Raw genomic sequence first — 15,555 nt, 5'->3', positions numbered from 1 at the left:
AAAGCAATGAGCATGTTAACTGTCATGTGGGAGGCTTTTGAAGTTATGAAGAATTGTGCTTGAAATTGGACGAGCCAAGGAAATCAACCAATACACACACACACACACATGTGTCTATGTTATAATCTATGAGTTGATTGTCGATTACAGTTAAGTCAGGTTTTCTAAGCCAAATTATAACAGAGCTCTCCACTTGATTAGATAATGATATGAGAAAATTTTGATTACACTGTTCATTAGGTCATTAAAGTTGAATCAGAAGAGAAAGGTGAACGTTGTTTGGCAGTTTGCTGAATTTGTTGTTAATCTCGCGATTAATGCAAAATTTTGAGCAGACACTTAAATTTGTTATACGTGATTAGATTGCTTGTCAAGCTTAACCTAAGATAAAACATAATAACATAACATAAAGATCATGACTATTAGCGGATTCTGAGCTGTTGAGATGTGAGATTATATAGTATATAGGTTGAAGTATCTGTGTATTTAAAAAAAAACATTTTGAAAAGCCCTCGTTAAAGGCAGACACTTGGAGGACATTCACACGGAAGTGCAATGCTTGATGCAGTATTCAAAAGTTTTACTTAATGGTCGCTACTCCTTTCAACGGAAGTGACAGGATTAACTGGCCACTTGAACACGATTAAAACCGAGTGAAGTAGCTGACACTCCCGCTCTTTCTCTCCACATATTTCACGCCCTCTTAGTCACGTGGAATCAGTTACATATGCTTGTAAGTCTTCCGCATATGGCTGTTAATCAGTTGAGTCAGCAGCCAGCAGCCAGAAACAGCAGCAGCAGCCGCTTCTAATCATGATTGGCTATCAGTGAATGCTAGCCATCCATCAATCAGCTACGTTTTCGCAGATAAGAAGCACTATCTGTGTATCTGAAACTGTCTGCGTTGCGTGGCTTGGCTCAATCATTCGCACGTGCTTGGGTTAACGTTAACGCTCAATTTGGCTAAATGCAATTTGCATACACTTAGATCTCGATTGCCCACAGAGCTCAGAGACTTCTACTTGAACGGTACCCCACCTTAGAGCCCCCAAGAGACCCCCAAAGCTGGAAGACTCTAAAATATTGCCCAGGTTCATTTGCCTTTTTTTTGAGGGTTTCTTTTTGTTTTTTTGTGGAGTGCACTTGGGTCACGTTTTTGATATTTCATTGAATCAAAACAAATAGCTGCCAGGCTGGCTGGCTTTAAATAAATAAATAAATAGCGTAACCGCTTGGGGGTACCAAAGCAAAAATTTCGTGTAACGAGTTTCCAGTTGTCCGCTCGTTAGGCAAATGGCCGTAAAATGTGGCCAGCACATAAAAAATTAGATTAAACATCATAAAAATGTAAGTCGTACTCAATTAGATGGTCAAGAAAGCAAACTGTTGCCATCTATAGTCTATAGTCCCGGCCATAAACAGAAGACCAAACCAAGTTAGCCGATTCTTAGCGGATTTTCGCTTTCTTTGCTGTTGTTGTTGTTGTTGTTGCTGTTGTTGTTGCTCTTGTTGCTTATTTCGATTTTCCTTATTTTTGTCTTGGCTCAGCACTTTGCTAATTGACAATTTCTTGCCATAAAAACGAACTTTTCCAATAACCCAAACTCACTCATTTCGTCTAAGCCATTAAAAAATTAATTGCCCACTTCCCCTAGGACATTGTCGTAGTCGTCGTAGTCTCAGTCTCGCTCTCTCTCTGTCTCCCTCTCTCTTTCTCTCCTTCTCTGTTGACAGTACACGCCCCATACATCGCACTAATTCTGCTTTTAGAGCAGCTAAACGACCCATCATCGTCGTCGTCGTGTCTTCGTGGTCGACTCTTTTGCCAGCATTTGTTTCCCATCAGACAGCTGTGGAAAAAAATAAGGGCTTGCCGTCGTCCAAGTTGCCAAAAGCATACCAAGAAATCAAGCAAGTCAGCTGAGTTAGCTTTGTAACTAACTCTAAAATGCCCTGTAAACGTTTAAATACTACAAATTTTGATATCTTTTAGTAATTCTGCGAAATTTATTTTATTATTTTTATAAAGCAATAAATGAGATATATATATATATATATATTAGACTAAAATTATATTGGTTTCTTAGGAAGTTTTTTTAAACTTCCCGCTTGATTGAGTATGGCCATTAGCCAACAACGCTAAAGGGAACATGAAACCGTTTAATTTTGCCACAAGCTTCTAATTTTTCTATTATTGCTACGTTTTCTTATTAGCTTTATTTTATTTTATTTTATGTTTTTGCTTCGGTTCGCTTTTGTCTCGAGTGCTTTGTCAATTCGGTTGTGGCTGACCTTTTGTAAGCACTTCTCTAATTGTGACGCGGCACCGACGAGCAACAAGCTGCAGCTAAGCGAGACAGAGAAAGAGCGAGAAAAAAAGATAGAGATAGCTTGAAACCTGACGCTTTATTTGCCGCAATTTTTTATTTGTTTTGTGTTTTTTTATTTTTGCGTTTTTTTGTGTTTTTTTATTTTTTGGCAGAGTTTGTGTGGGTTTTCGATTGACTGACGCAAGCGTCCAATTATATATATTACTTTCCAATTTTATTGCTGACATTATACAGTAACATATAGTATATTATGGTATAGTAAAGTAAAGTATACCTCCATTTGTTTATGACAACTTAGTGACGTAATAATTTCCTCCGATTAGATTGTACTTACTAAATGCTGACTCTAACATTGAAGTTATATTTATACAATACAATACTATCTTCCGTTTGTGGCATTTCCGTTCGCAAATTTTTGTTATCAACATGCACAGAATTTCAAGTGAATCATTTATTAACTTAAGTCAAAAGTTCAATTGAACTCATACGAATAACTGAGCAGTCGATTGAGTCGGCATTGCACTGTATTAAATTATCTTTCTCTGCTTGCTCAGCATGTACTTCACATAACTTCTCATGAGTTTTGTTGGGTATTTTTTCTTTGATGGTTAACATTTAAATGAAATGGGACCATATTTACCCAGTCATAACTTTGTCAAAAGTGATCAGATTTTCAAAAACCATTGCTTTTTAATCCTGGTTTGATATATATTTTTAGTTAAAATGCTGTTATTTTATTAGTGATAAGCTCGTCGTTCATAGCGATTATCATAGAAATGTGGATACGGAATTCCGTAGAGTACTTAATCTTTGGCAGCTCAAAACTACAAGTTCTGTCTGTTTCTTTTTGGACTTCATTTCTGAATGACAAGCTGCCGCTTCTCTATCCCTTTTTACACTTGGCAGGTTAAAAGCGCAAGTGCAAACACTTCGTATAGTCTCCCCTATTCTACATAAAGTACTACTTCCATAGGGTACATCCACTCGACTCGACTGCTCCTTAATTCTCATTCTACAGGCACTTTCGCACACAGTGCGCAACATTTTAATGAGTTGGAAATTTAATACCCAGCCAGCCAGTAGATTGCAAAAGGGATAAGGGGATGTGTTGGGAGAGAGGGGATGGGAAAGGATTCACTTAAATTCGACTACCAACTGCGGTAGGTCCCGCTCCCAGGCTCACACAATTCATTTTGCAGTGTGCTTTTTTAATAATTTTAAATTTGCATTTAATTGAAAGATTAATGAGCAGTCAAAAGACAAACTTAATGAACAACTGGCAGAGCGACTGACTGACTCTGACTGACTGATTGTCTAAGTTAGTAGCGAACTGAGAGTTACGTAGCTCAGCCAGACTTTAAATTAGTTTTAATAGACTCTACATTCGTTTTTCCACTCACCTTGAACTTGAGTTCCGCCTCAAAAAAATAAAAATAAAAAGATTACACAAGCCGCATCGCATCGTTAGACTAACTTGTGCATACACAAATACATTTAATACATTTATATGACTTTATATATATATATATATATATATATATATATTTATATATTATGATCTAGTACATATGTTCTTTGTCTGGTATTGAGTATAGCTCTTTGTGTAGCCGCTTCCGTTCGTCTCGCGGACACAATGCGCAATTTCTCTCAGATAAATCTTGTTGCTTGAGTATTTCTTTATTATATTTTTTTTTAGCAAATTGTTTTAGATTGTGTTTTGCGTATTTAATTTATGCTAAATGTTCTTTCCCCTCATCTTTTCCAGTTTTAACAACGACGACTTTTGTCTGGGATTTTTGTGCGCTTGCGGAAATGTAAGTTATTTGCTCAGTTAAACATTCAACTGTTCTTATTTCGGTCTCTTTAATTAAGTTGTGCATTTTACGTGACGAGCTTAAAATTGTTGTGATTTTAAGTGACAAACATGACTCACTTGACTTATCCATTAATTTTAACCAAGTATCTCACATGATCCAAATCTTTGTGAACTTCCATTTCACGGGTGAACTTGTAATAATTAGTCTTTATGACGTTGAGCTGCCTTGCTAAAGTCTTGAGATGTGTGCTTTTGTCGGCCCCCTCTACCGCCCCCTTGTCCGAGTCAACATTGGTTTACCGCCACTGAAACCTCAGTCCTCACCCTCCTCAAGTTTCACTTCGTGTTGCTTCTAATTGTAGTTTAACTTTCTGGCATAATTTATGACTCTTTAGCTGGTTTTGAAGTTTGGTAAATATTTTTTTGTTTCTCTCTTTCTTGTTGTCTACCTGCTCAACTCTCCTTCTTCTTGTTCTCTCAAAATTCTGAGAATCTTTAAATTGCATTCTGAATAGCAGATTTGCAAAAAATAAGCAGAGGAGGAGGCAGTTTGTTCTATTGATTTATAGTTTGAACAGCATAACAGTTTGTCGGGGTAAGATAACTATTTTATCATTATTTATGTGACATTTTATTTAAAATACATATCTTTCATGAGATTAGGCCGAAACTGATAAGGGTTTGCCTGGTCGATATGTGTAGGTAATTAAAAGGGTAACATAACAAGAGAATGGAAGCTAGAATTTGATTTTAAATGGATTTCTAAGACTTCAGCACAATTTTCACAAGAATAAAATACGACCAATTTAGCAGTTTGAAGTGAAAATGAATAAATTTTAATCAAGTGCCTAAGACATATCAAATGTGTAAATTTTAGACTGAGAAGAGAGCTAAGAGTAAATGTTTGACATATAACTTTGTATATTTCTATAATATTTATATAAAGTTAACATGAACATGCCGCCTTGCTGCACATGTAATTCTCGTAATGCCCATTACAAATAATAAACACACATCTACAATAATATTAATATCAACGTGTCATTCGAAGGGGTAAGGGATGTGAGGTAAGATATTAACTATAAGTGCTGTTGACCAGCTCTATGGAAATACTTAATGAGTTTTCCCGAGTGCACGAATATGAATACATAACATGAATACACTTGTATGTATAAGTGTTTGCAAATAACCGTAAATGAAGCTTTTAGCGTCAAGTTCAGAATAATGTGAATGATGAGAAGTGATAGGGGTATGGCTGGGTCCGTGGCAGGGACTGGGGCAGGGACTGAGGTGGCTTTGTATCTGAGACACGGGCTGTGAGATTCTCAGTAACTCAACGACAGACTCAAATGCGGCACACATGTGACCTTCTACTGAAGTCGTACTGATGTCCGTCTGGTCGTGATGGGAACCAAAAAAACTCGCATTGATATTAAAAATAAATAAAATAAATAATTATGCTTAATGGTTTTTATTATGTTGATGCTACAGTCTTTATGAATATATAAATGTTTGGTTGTCTCGTTGTAAGAAACTGATGTATTTTTAACTGTGTTCGCACTTTAAAATTTCAACTGACATCATCCAGCTAAATGCAATGCACTTTTTTGTATTAGTCATAACAAGATCATTTATTATGTTTTTTCCACTTTCTGCTTTGAGCCTTTAATTTAATCTTTATGCCATTTTTTTGGTTTTTTTGTTCGAATTTTTTTTTATATTTTTGTTGCAAGATTAATTAAAATTTTTCGTTTTTGATTTATTGAGCTACAGCTTTGGGTGGTCAAAAGCCCAGCGGTGTTGGAAATTGGATGTATTTGCTTTTGTATTTCGTTTTCAGTTCAATGCCATTTTTAAAGCTTTGGGTGTTAAATAAATGAGAATTTTTACATAATGCATATTTATAGCAAAATTGCGTTTGACAACTTGTATTTGATCAATCAGCATATATTAACCTAAACCAATTAATTTTAAAATAAACATAAAATGTACATTTATTTACAGTTTCCAAAACAATTCATTTGTTTAAGCTTTTAAACGTGCAGTTTTGTTATTACTATAGTTGTGTTTGTTTTGTGATAAAACTAAATTACATTTATTTGCCATCCATTTTGCATTGTTTAAAACAATTTATATTTGTATATTTTTAGCGCAGGGTGAGATTAAAAGATTCAGCTTTAATTTAATTATGTTTTTCTGTACGCACTTGGACATTTGAGTTGAAATAAAGCCGCAAGCTTCTTTTCTTGAACATCTTTGAGCTTAATGCTTATTCTATAAACATAAATTTGCTCTTATAAATGTATTTTTTAAAGCTGAGTAAAGTAAGCTGAAATGACTACATAAAAACAACATCAAATAGCAAGCCAATTATTTATTTCATTCCAGCTATGTAAACACACGAGCTGAAGCAAATATTGAGCCAGTTATCTGAATTGTACACTTTAAAAAGCGGGCTATTGAATCCAGTAAACTGCGAAAGAATATTTTTAGTATATATTTATTTTGTTAGCAGCCTATGAACATAACTATTGTGGTTTTATTTTTGAACTAGAACTCATCTTTCGATCGATTGTTATTTTGGCAGCTATATGTTATAGTGGTCCGCTCAGGTCGGCTTCGGCATTTGTGCTATCAATTTCACAGCTTAAGCATCGTGCTTGTAGTTTTAACTGTCCCTGGTTTCTGAGAACAAAAACAGTTCGTTTAAAAAAGAAATCTACACTATAAACTAGGGTAAGCGTCATTAGCGATTATCTGAAATCCAAGACATATTTTGTTTTTTTTAGTGTATGATCAGAAATTGAGACGTGCCCCAGCTGGCATTCCTGAACTGGTGCAGCCCACAAACAGGTGCAATTCGTAATATAGCCACGCAAAAAATGCACTTAAGCCGCATGGCTGCATTGGCAACAGTTGTTTTTTTTTTTTGCCCAGAGTTGCGTAGCCCACGAGCCAAATGATATCGAAATTGGGTTAAGCAATTTGGCCAGGTTAGGCGTCAGGTGATGTTATGGTTTTTTGGTGTCGCCGCATTTGGTGTCTCAGTTGTTTTTGTTGAATGAAAATGAAAGCAGGTCTCTCGTAAATCAGAATACAAGTCGCTGTCTCTGTATCTGTCACAGTTACCATGTGGGCCAAAAGATTTTCGCCGCTTCGTGAAAGTGAAAACAGAGCTGAAAGAAAACTCACAGGCAGTCAGACTGACTGACTTTCCGGCTAACTGCAATTGCCAGACATAAACAAAATGTCAACTGCTCATTAAAACAAACAAATTTTGTTTATTTTACCTCATCGCTTTCATAATCTTTTGTATATAAAATATCTAATGTCGTTAAAGTTTGGGTTCTCGCCGATGGTGTAATCAGTGAACCGCTTTGTGCGTCTGAGTCGAGTTGTGAACTTTAGAGTCAGAGAGAGAGAGTTCAACTCGAATGCACCCAGAGAAATACTCTGTAAACAATTTTGCTTTCTAGGTTTGATTCGACAATGTTTGAACTGCTCTATGTTGCTGCTGAGTGTAGACTTTGGAGTTTTTGGCGTCGAGAAAGTATTTTCTGCTTCTTTCTTGTCTCTGCTCAACACTCTAAATGAATGTGCGTCAAACAAGTGTTGTAAAAACATTCCAACATTTTATATCTGCCAATGTTGTTAACAACTTTTCCCCCCAAGGATTACGTGGGAGAGTTGTGGTGAAAACTGATTTGCATGACAAGCTGTCGGAAGCCATTGATTCACGCAATAGTTTGGTTTGCCTCAAAAACATGACTACATGGACATACCACCAACCTGATCTATGTATGTTTGTTTATTGGCTTTAAGATTAACCTGTTTGCTGTTTTTTTTCATCTTCTTGTGTATATGTTTCTTTTTTTTTCGTGTTTATTACAACGCTTCCCATCGCATCACTTCTGTTCAGCTGAACCGAGCAGCTTCCGAGTCTGTGCTTTCTACCCCAACCAGTTTTGGTATTTCTTTACCGATTTATTGGCAATATTCACTTTTTCAGATTTTTTGTATCTTAATATATTTTTTTTTATGTACAAATTACTTGAACAATTTCTGCGGTTGCCCGGGCGAAAGTCGTTGGCTTAATTTGGGTGGTTTTTTTTTTTTATGTTGTAGTTCCTGTTGTTGCTTTTAGGCGTTGTCCCAGCCACACAGCTCTAATGCGGGCAATGGAACTTTAAGAGCAACTCTAATTAAAGTGATTGCACTCCAGCACGATTTCGATTTCCAGCTATGAGGGGCGTTCGAGTCACATTGCTGAGCATGTCTATCATTAACCGGCCCAAGTTCCCAGTTGGCACCAATCATAATACATAGATTTTGGCATTTGATTAAAATACGTTGCGCCACCACAGTGAAAGAAGAAATAACAATAACATGAGAAAGAAATAACAAAAGTGTACGTAAAAAAAACAAACAATTTTTTACGCGATAACAAAAGATCAACAAATGCACATTTTCAGTCAATATTTTTAAATTGAATTTGTTGTACAATGTAAACAATCAATTTCCATTTGCAAATTCAAAACAATGTATGCCCTTAAACTATTAAATAGTGTAAAATAGAAGTTGTGCAAAATTTTTTAGCAGGTAGAAGAAAAATTTACGAGCTCATGAGGTAAATATATTTTTGTATCGGCAGAGTTGACTTAGCCCTGCCATTTAGAAAGTTTAAGAGCTAGAGGCTTAAAATGCCATACACAGATCAAGGTGATGTCATTTGATTGATAACTCGGATAAGAAACACAAATTTGCTTAACAGGAAACTGCAAAGTATTTAACAATTTGGATCAGGGTATCGCATAGTCGGCTCTCAAATGGAGCATTTTTAAACAATTGTGTGTATATTAAAAAATCATAATTTTATCGTCAAATGAACTTTGAGTGCTCTTCAAAGCACTATCTAGAATTGAATCAAAATATATTATATATTTATTATAATACAATATAGCAGTTGTCATGACAAAAACAAAAGTAATGCTCATGTATTTATATATTGATATATACAAAAAGCTGCTGGAAGTTCATTGTTTAAACGCTGTCAATGTGAAACACGCATAAATCTTTATGTTGTGCGTGGCACATAGAATATTGAGCAAGTATTGTGTCTGTGTCTGTGTCTGTGAGTGGGGGACAGCTCCTCCCCTTCTATCCCGGTAATATGGATGTGTGCCACTTATTTGCATAGATTGGCATTTTTTATGTGCCAAAATAAATTTGTTTTGTATTCGTTTTTGTTTTGGTTTTCGCATTCAATATGTCACGTGACGCTGAAAGTCGACTCTATTTTTTTTCTGCCCCAATTTCGCCTCATGTGCAGTTGACACGAAATGTTTTTGTCTATATATCTCTCTCCCAATATATATTTTTGGTATATTTACTGTTATATTTGATTTTTGTTTTGTGTCCTGTACTATTGTCATCAATATCTGGACAGCACATCAATAAAATTGAGGCTTGGTTTTGCCAGACAAAAAAAAAAAGAAAGAAAAATCGAACCAAAATGTTGCTTATCAAAAAATACACATCAAACTGGAATGTAGCCAGTTTGGTTTTTCACCCGATAGTGGCTGGAACAAGAGTTTTTAATTAGTTTTCGGGAGAGCGCAGTGCGACGATTGCTGAGCACAGTAAAAATGCCTTTAGGTTATGCGATACCTCGAAAAAAAAGTCATAATAAAACAGGTTGCATATATGAACAGGAAACACGCGTATTTGAAGCCGGTTTTTCTTTTTTTTTCTTTTGAGACTTTTATTGGCATTTCAATTTTGGTTTTTTTTTAACATCCAGAACTTGTTCTCTTCCTTGCTTCTCTGTGTGAAAATTAACGCGGATTTGATAAATATAATGTAAACCTGGCAGATCGCAAAATACAACACAAAATGTATTGAATATACTGTAAAAAATTTTATTTATAACAAAAGCGCGTTAACTCCACGTGACCTTTGCAAGTCATCAAGAAATTTTTGTTTGCCATTTGAAAAGCGCGTCACGTTTGCAAGGCCCTTGAATAGAGGCAATTGAGGTATGACAAGGCGTATATACTACACATGTTTGTGCCATAAACAACGGGGACAACAAACAACAAAAATACTCTAGTCGTGAGTGCTCAACTAGGAATTACCCTGTATGCGATTCTTTAGCTATCATAAGACTTAAATTTTACAGAAAATGTTTATGATTGTTGCTGTGCATTTTGGTAAATTTAAATATACGATTTTCATCCATGTTTTTTGGTTTACATTCTGGATTAGAAAACTATTGATCTAAGTTTGTGGCTTTTATTGTTATACGTAATCGATTTTTATCGATATTGTGAAAAATTATCAACTCGATATGCGTATGATATATGACAACTTACAGTTCAAATATGAAGTCTTTAGCTCTTATAGTTTCTGAGATGGGCACGTTCACACTGACTAACAGACACACAGATGGTCATGGTTCGATCGATTCGTCTGGCGATGCTGATCAAGAATATATATTCTTTTTGAAGTACGAAAATATATACTTTTGACTAATATCGTTATACTCCTTAAGTCATTTTCAACGGGCTTGAAGTATTGAAAAAAGTGCAAGTCTGACATTAAAGTCGATGTTTTCGATTGTTGAATTGCATGCTAATTAGTCGATTGAGCGACTGAGTGAGCGATTGATTTATGTGTGGATTGATGGGCAGCTCAAAAGGCTTACAATTGTTGGCATTACATTTATAATTCACACCCACAGCGGGTATTTGGGTATGTGCGTGGGGTTGTCCATTGTCTTCACAAATCTTCAGCAATTGCAAAGTTTTCGCTTTCAGCATTTGAAGGTCTTGTCCAAAAAAATATGTGAATAAAAGAAAAATAAGTAGAAAGAAGGCAGAAAATTTACTTCTTTTTTGGTACTGTTTTGTATTGTTGTGTGTGGCTTTTGCATTGTGTCTTATATGTTTTTAATTTCGTTTTTTTTTTTTTGCTGGCCTTTGCTGTGACAGAAAAGGCCGCACAATATGTGCTTATTGAGGTTGAGGGTGTCAAAAGAAAGTTGAAATACTCTGTAAGCAATAGCTACGAAGGGAATGTTAATATACTTTTAAAAAATAAATTCAAATATTCAAATAAAGTTGGTAAAAGGCAGAATATATATGAATATTTTCTAACACAACTTACAGATATGCTGTATAGAACGGAGAGTGCCACAACTTATTTATTTTATTATATGGGCATTCAAATTACTGTCAGAACATACATCATCTACTTTTTCTTCTCATTCTGAAGGGTTAACCACATAATAATAGGCTCTTATAATTTTGACTCACTGTATGGTTTTCTGTTCCTTTAAGTCTTCGAAAACTGTGCTTCATCAATCAATCAATCAAAGCAATCAAATCACTTGTCTATTGTCTTGACTCGAGTACTATTAATAGACATACATGGATTTGAGTCAGTTCATTCCAGTGGGCGTGGCCAATTAATCGCTGGCTGCCACACACACTGAGTCTTGTAAATAATTCGACATGGGTAGAGAAAAAATAAATAAATAAAAAAAAAAACATGCACAAAACTTAGAGGTGTTTGGTGTGTTTGTGTCCAAAGATCTGTTGCAGATGTCGCTGGCATTTTTATGACGCTCTCGCCTGACCACAAAATACACATAATGGACTTTCACTCTTTTTTTTGTTGTTGTTTGGTCATTTTCTTTGGACAGGCAAGCCGAGCATTGATCTCGCAGAGCATTTGGTGTGTGCAGTGTTCGAGATTGATGGATGTTGCCCCAATGCTCAGAAGCCAAAAAACCACAACTGAGTCTGGCCAGATTCCGATGGAATTTCACTTTTTTTTTTCGATATTAATTCGAAATTGTTTTTGGTATGATTTGAATGATTATAAAATTGTTTGCTGCGTGTGTGTGTCAGCTTATGACTTTGATTAGCATAAATTTGATTGTTATTAAGGCATTAATTGGACGACATAAATATCTGTATGGCAATTTGGTCAGTTCATCAGTCAGTCAATCAATCAATCAATCATTACCATGACATTGTCGTACAAACTTCGCATGCTCTGAACATTTGCACGTCATTTTTTATGAGGTTTTTGACACTCGTGCGAACTGCAATTAACGACAATCTGCAACCGGTATGTGAAACGAAAAAGAGCCTGGAGCAGTGGATGGAAGGGGTACCGGGTGGATAGGTAATGGGAGTCTGCTCAATGCCATGCAGCTTGCTGCACACTGAAGCCACAATTTGCATGCCAAAAACGAGTCTCTTCCGTTGCAAGTTGAATAAATTAGACAAAAAGGCAAACCAGAAAGAAATATACCAAGCATAAAATTCCATGTTCGTAAAAGAACACAATTTTTGACCGATAGTTTCCATAGTAGTTGTGCGATATAGTGAATTCATTCGGCTGATTCTGACATGTGTACATGATAGAGATACTTATTCAAACACAATATCCATTTCCTGACTTTTTTCAAAAGCATAAAAAAAGCAAAATAAAATCTGCCTCTGTTTCCAAATCCAAAAAAAAAAATCCACGGGTTTTGAGTCTTTTTTTTTTTGAAAAACTTCTGCAGCTTCTTCAGACGCAGCTGGGCTGTTAATTTTACATATTGCAACATTCGATGTTGCTGCAGTTGTTGAGTTGCTGCCGCCAAACTCATTACAATGACTGCGCAAATGCAGCGCAATTCTCTTGACACCGCCTCCCTCATACAGCACTTCTTGCCCCTAATGCCATAGCTAACTCAGTCATTGTTGTCGTAAAACTTTGCTGCTTATTTTGTTATTGTTGGCAATGCTCCTTCTGCTGCTAATGTTGTTGTTGTTGTTGTTGTTGTTGCTGTTTTTCTTGCATTCATCGTGTTGACAACAAATGGCACTAAATTTTTGGCGTTGCATAATAAAGTCGACGACGTTGTCGCTGATGATGCGCTCAAAAAAGCAGCAGCAGCAGTAGCACATGCAACATGAACCAGGAACAGAGTGGTGAGGCCAGGAAGGGGCACTGGGAGCAGCAGAAGCGCAGTTCACCAAGTAAGACAATAACTTTTCCCCGTGATGACGTTATTCACGTGAAAAGTTAAGCCGCCTGGCTATGGTGAAGTGACAGAAAGTCAACTAAGATGGAGGGGGAAGGAGCAAGGTGTTGTGTTGCAGGGCTTGGATGTGGCATTGATTTTATGAATATTGTTTCCAATCACAGACCTAGGAAGTTAAGGAGCTCCTGGTTTGTATAGCATTTGGTGAAAAGTAAATTGTGAGTAATACAAAAACCCGGAAATTTTTATAAACAATATTTTTTTAAATTTATGTTTGATGACCTGAAAACAATCATGTTTGTCTTCAACAAATTTTTGCATAATTGTAGTTGACGTATTGCAAGAAAAGCATATTTCATCATTTTAGATGATACAAATAGAGTTGTCTATAGATTGCCTGCACTTACAAATGTTTAACAGGCGGACGCTAAATATTTACAAACTAGAATTTCATAATCATATTTCTTAAAATGTTTAAACAAAGCAACAAGCAATCACAAAATGTGCTACGGCTTTATCAGATACCAAAGCTGTATTCCAACTTTGTTTGTTTTCATTTGCCTGAAGCCAAGCGCTGAACTGCTGTTCCAGGCAAAATAATAATCTGATAACTCATTTTGGAATGGATAACTTTTGCACCTAACCCTTGTAGCTGCTTTGCCAATCCTGTTGTTATGTCATCTGCAGCTCATTTATTTTACATGACCCCCCCCCACACACAAACACACCACCAACCCTTTTAGCTTATAACTCAAGTCCTGAGTAGGTCCAGGAAGTTGGCAAAGATGGCTGTGATCCCTTTTTGCCAGCTGAGAGTTACATTGACAACATTTCAGATTGGCTGCTGCATGCAGCACGTTGCAAATGGCAAGCTTAAGAGCTGATGAATTCGAGTTGCAGCTGCAACACTCCAAACAACAGCGCCAGCTGCTACTTGCCGCTGCTCGAGTGGCAACTGAAAGCTCTTCTTTGCAACTGTCAGCATGGGACATGTTTCGCAATCTCTGGAAAGCAACCAACGCCAGCTTAGGCAATCGCATGGGTTTTTGGTTGCATGACATTGCCTTCCACGCGGCTCATCTTCTAGCACAAGCATGGGCGTCGTCAGGTTATTAGCTGGGGGGATTGACCAAAACATGCATTTTTGAAACTAACAAAACACTTCATTTGAGTTCTAAACACAAACTTGATTTTTAGTTAATTGATTCAATTTCTTCTATATATAAGTTGTAGATGTTCTAAACCCCAAACCGTCTACGCCCATCTTTATATGCAACTAATCTAGTGAGGCCTGAAAAGGGCCTCGTTTTTTTGGGTTTTCATGTCACACGGCAAGATGACTAGACTAGAGACAGTCTCGTAACTGTCGTACTATCTAAATTTCCCTTTTTGCCCCTTTCTCACAGTTTAACCCCCGTCGCCATGATGCGCAATTTCGCGTGGGATTTGTAACCGCGAGCAAGCCCAAAAGACAAGTGAAACTAATTTGAGGCCGGGAAACAAAAACCTGAAACTGGCAGCAAAATCAACTCTTAAATTGTGTCAAATGTCGTTCAATTAAGTTTGGCGCTTGCACAATGATAAGAGCCTGGGATCGCATAATCCCCATCATAACAATAGACAGGCCCGTGGTGTGAAAGGGGCAACCTAACTAGGGAAGGGCGGGGTCGTCAGTTGGATTGATAGCGTCATAGACACATAGCACAGGGTAAACCGAAACGGTTGCCCATTTGCTTGCCTGCCTGTCGGCGAGCTTTTAATCAAGCACGTAAATAAAGTTAAAGTTGATACATGGAGCCATACACAAATAGCGCAAAAGCCCTCACAGCTCGATTGCCTCCGGTTGCGACAGCAAATCAATGGGCAAACTCACCTACATACCAGCTCCAGAGCACAGCAGGGCCCAACAAAAGCGACCAAATGACAACATTCAACTACGTCAGCACATGTGCCCGATATTTGCACAGAGAGAAGAATTCTTTGGTAACAAGAAAGCAGATACGTAGTCATAGACTTGAGTTATTAACAAAGGTTTTGTTTTAAATATAATAATAAATCATGTAAAGTGAACATAGATGTTATAGAAAAATAAATAAATAGATGCCTATTACGTTTTCAAGTAGAAATTCTCGATTCTACTTGTTTTTCTTGCCGTGTATATCTTAACATATGCAGTTAGCTCTCACTACAACCTCCCTACGAAGAATGCGTGTATATGTAACTCTCAAGAGTATAAATATAGTCTATGCTCTTTGCCCGTCGGCAACTACAATAAAAATTGCTAGCTGTATGTAACATTTGATTAGGTTGTGAAAGGGGCGGTTGCCCGCTAGCTATCTAGCTAGTAGTTACCTTCTGCTTTGCTGTAA

At 36.7% G+C, this 15,555-nt stretch overlaps 1 protein-coding gene across 2 annotated transcripts in view; it reads left to right on the top strand.

Moving 5' to 3' along the window:
• Positions 1 to 15,555, top strand: part of LOC6562255 — a 49,617-nt gene that overhangs the window by 14,433 nt on the left and 19,629 nt on the right. Inside the window, exon 2 of one of the 2 annotated variants that reach the window (XM_032736223.2) lies at positions 4,096 to 4,144. The exons of the other annotated variant lie outside the window; for it this stretch is intronic. The gene's annotated coding sequence lies outside the window, so the exon portion shown is untranslated. The remainder of the gene's footprint in view (positions 1 to 4,095; positions 4,145 to 15,555) is intronic. 2 annotated transcript variants of the gene reach the window in all.

The sequence above is a fragment of the Drosophila grimshawi genome, unplaced genomic scaffold (assembly GCF_018153295.1).
Source record: "Drosophila grimshawi isolate 15287-2541.00 unplaced genomic scaffold, ASM1815329v1 contig_1377, whole genome shotgun sequence".
In the NCBI taxonomy this organism is placed as follows: Eukaryota; Metazoa; Arthropoda; class Insecta; order Diptera; family Drosophilidae; genus Drosophila; species Drosophila grimshawi.
This window is presented reverse-complemented; position numbering and strand designations above follow the sequence as displayed.